Raw genomic sequence first — 5,000 nt, 5'->3', positions numbered from 1 at the left:
ACTTCTCCCCTAGTAGGACGTCGCGACCCGCTGGGTGCCGGCCTACGGCCCGGGTGCGCAGCCTGTCCTTCCGCGGGCCTCGGTTCGCGTCTGTTGGGCAGAGCCCCGGTGTCCTGGCTGGCTGCCCGGCGGTATATCTGGAGGAGTCGATTCGCCCCTTTGGGCGCTCGGGCTCCCGGCAAGCGCGCGCGGTTCTTCCCGGATGACGGACCTACCTGGCCCGGCCCCGGACCCGCGCCGCTGTTGGCTCGGGATGCTCTCGGGCGGAATAATCGCTCCCGTCAGCGGCGCTTCAGCTTTGGACAATTTCACGACCCGTCTTGAAACACGGACCAAGGAGTCTAACATGTGCGCGAGTCATTGGGCTGTACGAAACCTAAAGGCGTAATGAAAGTGAAGGTCTCGCCTTGCGCGGGCCGAGGGAGGATGGGGCTTCCCCGCCCTTCACGGGGCGGCGGCCTCCGCACTCCCGGGGCGTCTCGTCCTCATTGCGAGGTGAGGCGCACCTAGAGCGTACACGTTGGGACCCGAAAGATGGTGAACTATGCCTGGCCAGGACGAAGTCAGGGGAAACCCTGATGGAGGTCCGTAGCGATTCTGACGTGCAAATCGATCGTCGGAGCTGGGTATAGGGGCGAAAGACTAATCGAACCATCTAGTAGCTGGTTCCCTCCGAAGTTTCCCTCAGGATAGCTGGTGCTCGTACGAGTCTCATCCGGTAAAGCGAATGATTAGAGGCCTTGGGGCCGAAACGACCTCAACCTATTCTCAAACTTTAAATGGGTGAGATCTCCGGCTTGCTTGATATGCTGAAGCCGCGAGCAAACGACTCGGATCGGAGTGCCAAGTGGGCCACTTTTGGTAAGCAGAACTGGCGCTGTGGGATGAACCAAACGCCGAGTTAAGGCGCCCGAATCGACGCTCATGGGAAACCATGAAAGGCGTTGGTTGCTTAAGACAGCAGGACGGTGGCCATGGAAGTCGGAATCCGCTAAGGAGTGTGTAACAACTCACCTGCCGAAGCAACTAGCCCTGAAAATGGATGGCGCTGAAGCGTCGTGCCTATACTCGGCCGTCAGTCTGGCAGTCATGGCCGGTCCTTGCGGCCGGCCGCGAAGCCCTGACGAGTAGGAGGGTCGCGGCGGTGGGCGCAGAAGGGTCTGGGCGTGAGCCTGCCTGGAGCCGCCGTCGGTGCAGATCTTGGTGGTAGTAGCAAATACTCCAGCGAGGCCCTGGAGGGCTGACGCGGAGAAGGGTTTCGTGTGAACAGCCGTTGCACACGAGTCAGTCGATCCTAAGCCCTAGGAGAAATCCGATGTTGATGGGGGCCGTCATAGCATGATGCGCTTTGTGCTGGCCCCCGTTGGGCGAAAGGGAATCCGGTTCCTATTCCGGAACCCGGCAGCGGAACCGATACAAGTCGGGCCCCTCTTTTAGAGATGCTCGTCGGGGTAACCCAAAAGGACCCGGAGACGCCGTCGGGAGATCGGGGAAGAGTTTTCTTTTCTGCATGAGCGTTCGAGTTCCCTGGAATCCTCTAGCAGGGAGATAGGGTTTGGAACGCGAAGAGCACCGCAGTTGCGGCGGTGTCCCGATCTTCCCCTCGGACCTTGAAAATCCGGGAGAGGGCCACGTGGAGGTGTCGCGCCGGTTCGTACCCATATCCGCAGCAGGTCTCCAAGGTGAAGAGCCTCTAGTCGATAGAATAATGTAGGTAAGGGAAGTCGGCAAATTGGATCCGTAACTTCGGGATAAGGATTGGCTCTGAGGATCGGGGCGTGTCGGGCTTGGTCGGGAAGTGGGTCAGCGCTAACGTGCCGGGCCTGGGCGAGGTGAGTGCCGTAGGGGTGCCGGTAAGTGCGGGCGTTTAGCGCGGGCGTGGTCTGCTCTCGCCGTTGGTCGGCCTCGTGCTGGCCGGCGGTGCAGGATGCGCGCGCCTGCGCGGCGTTCGCGCCCCGGTGCTTCAACCTGCGTGCAGGATCCGAGCTCGGTCCCGTGCCTTGGCCTCCCACGGATCTTCCTTGCTGCGAGGCCGCGTCCGCCTTAGCGTGCTCCTCCGGGGGCGCGCGGGTGCGCGGATTCTCTTCGGCCGCCATTCAACGATCAACTCAGAACTGGCACGGACTGGGGGAATCCGACTGTCTAATTAAAACAAAGCATTGCGATGGCCCTAGCGGGTGTTGACGCAATGTGATTTCTGCCCAGTGCTCTGAATGTCAACGTGAAGAAATTCAAGCAAGCGGGAGTAACTATGACTCTCTTAAGGTGGCCAAGTGGCGGCGGTGTGGCTGCATCCGGACTTGGCTTTTCGAAGTGCGGTCTTGATGTAGTCGTGCTGCTGCTGCGAGGTGCCTTCCTTGGGTTATAGTTACAGGGAGAGTGATGCGCAATACATGGGCCTAGCCCTCTTAGCCTCTCCTCTCCTGCGGTCTTCTCCCCTTCTCGTGGGCCCGCTGATTTTCGCAGAGTGGAAGACCGCACCAGGGGCTTGGGGGGGTTACCAGCCCCCCCTCGCATTATCCCTTTATAGTTGGGGGCAGCCGACAAGAAACAAGAGATGGTGGCCCTTCCGCTGAAGGTGCCACCCCAGCTACCCCAGCACCTATCCGGCCAACCGGCCGTAACGAAAATGCGATAGTTTGTGTAGCTCCCTTTGCTTGCAGTGAGTGCCACCGCACTTTTACCACGAAGAACGGTCTCGGGGTCCATCGCCGCCGCCAACACCCTGCGGCCGCCAACGCTGAGATCGTGACGGAGAGGCATCGCGCGAGGTGGACGGAGGAAGAAGTCCTGTCGCTCGCCAAGGCAGAGGCCGAACTGTTCCTTGAGAGGGACGCCCGGTTCTTCTTTGTAAATCAAGAACTTACCAGGATGTTCCCCGACCGAACGCTTGAGGCAATCAAGTGCCGACGGCGGCAAGCTGCCCACAAGCAGCTCGTCCGCCAATTCATGGAGGCACTTGAGATCGGTCGGGGCGAAGAGCCGGCGTCCCGCCGTGGAGCAGCGAGCTCGCTGCCTGACGCGGGCGAGGCCGCTGCGCCGCCCGTCGACGCAGCCGAGGACTTCGCGGCCGACACCACCGGGCCGCCGCCGGAGGGGCCGACTGACGCCGCCATCTGGGAGCATCTGGCGGGGCTACCTGCTTCCGCCCAGCGTTTCTCTGCCCTGGATCGAGTCATTGGTCTGGGGCGGGGCACGCCGCCCGATGTCATCCTGGGCATGCTCCCGGATGCCCTTGCGTCGGTCGGGTCCAGGGGGGAGAGGTCGATCACCAGGACACAGCGGCCGCGCCAATCATCCAAGCGGCCGCCTGCCGCCCCGCCGCTGCAGAAGCGCAAGCGGCGCCGCTGGGAATACGCGCGCACACAGGACGCCTTCCGTAGGTCGCGTGCACGTTGCGTGCGCGGCTTGCTGGACGGCACCCTGCTGCAGCCGCCACCCGACATCCCCGGTCTGCTGGACTTCTGGGCGGACCTCTTCACGAAGAAGCCGATCTCCACCGCCGGCTTCATCCGTGACCGCCTTCTCCCGCACTCGGAGCCTGTCGCTCCTGAGTGCCTATGGGGGCCGGTCACACGTGAGGAGGTCGCTGCTGCCTTGCCGCCCAGGGGATCGGCAGCCGGGCCGGACGGCCTGACTCCAGCGGAGCTGCGGCGCCTGCCGCATGAAGTCCTGGTGAAACTCTTGAACCTCTTCCTCCTGGCCCGCGCCCTCCCCGAGCGTCTGCTTCGCGCCCGGACGTCACTTCTCCCCAAAACGGCTGCACCAACATCCCCCGCTGACTTTCGCCCCATTACGGTCTGCTCGGTGTTGGCGCGGACCTTTCACAAGGTTCTCGCGTCACGCCTGATGCGTGCATGTGCTGTGGACGAACGTCAGCGGGCATTCATCCCCCGGGATGGGATGTTGGAAAACACCTTCATCTTGGACACTGCTCTCACCGACGCAGTCCGCTCCTGTCGCTCTGTTTTTGTGGCATCGATCGACGTCTCTAAAGCGTTCGATTCGGTGGACCATGCTGCCCTCCGCCCCGTGCTGAGGGCTCATGGCCTGCCGGATTGCTTTATTGAGTACGTCGAAAGGTGTTACGAGGGTAGCACGACAGTGATAGCGGGCGGCGCCGACGTGGGCGTGCCCCTGCAGCCGGCTAGGGGTGTGCGTCAGGGTGACCCCCTCTCCCCCCTCCTTTTCAATTTTGCGGTGGACTATGTTTTGAGTCAACTTCCCTCCCACATCGGAGCTCGGATCCTTGGTCGCAGAGTTAACGCTGCGGCCTTCGCAGATGACGTCCTGCTTTTTGCATCGACCGCGAGGGGATTGCAGTCCCTCATCGACGCAGCCGTCGCAGCCCTCGCCCATCTGGGGCTGCAGATCAACGCCCGGAAGTGTTTCACCCTCGCCTTAGTCGCGTCTGGGCGCGACAAGAAGGTGAAGGTCGACGCCGACGTTACCTTCAAAGCGGGCAACGCCACCGTGCCCGCCCTACGTGTGGGTGAAACCTTCCGGTACCTGGGACTGCAATTCTCCACCGCGGGTCGCTGCGTTTTCAACCCACGACGCCACCTGGTGGAGCAGCTGGACGTCATCTCCCGAGCTCCGCTCAAGCCGCAACAGCGCCTCCACGCCCTCACCACCGTACTTCTGCCTGGCCTGTACCATGGGCTGGCCCTCAGCCGCACCCGAGTGGGTGCGTTGAAAGCGGCAGATGTGACCATCCGTGCCGCCGTCAGGAGATGGTTCCGCCTTCCGGCGGACACTCCCCTGGGCTACTTCCACGCTCCTGTAGCCCAGGGAGGCCTCGGCATCCCATCATGCCGATGGATGGGGCCAACACTTCGCCGGTCCCGTCTCCTGGCGCTGAAGAGGATTGGGCCAGCCGCCGACGGTGCAGGCCGGGACGAGGTGCAGCGTGAGATTGAGGCGCTGGAGCGGCATCTTATGTGGGAGGGCCACCTCCTCAAATCGTCGACACAGGTTGGAGAGATGTGGGCCGCGCGCCT

The 5,000-nt window shown here is 62.6% G+C and overlaps 1 pseudogene; it reads left to right on the top strand.

The window, feature by feature from the left end:
- Positions 1-5,000, top strand: part of LOC124737470 — a 7,947-nt pseudogene that overhangs the window by 606 nt on the left and 2,341 nt on the right.

The sequence above is a fragment of the Schistocerca piceifrons genome, unplaced genomic scaffold (genome assembly GCF_021461385.2).
Source record: "Schistocerca piceifrons isolate TAMUIC-IGC-003096 unplaced genomic scaffold, iqSchPice1.1 HiC_scaffold_170, whole genome shotgun sequence".
NCBI lineage: Eukaryota > Metazoa > Arthropoda > Insecta > Orthoptera > Acrididae > Schistocerca > Schistocerca piceifrons.
Note: the sequence above shows the minus strand (reverse complement) of the source record. Positions and strands in the feature narration are given on the sequence as shown.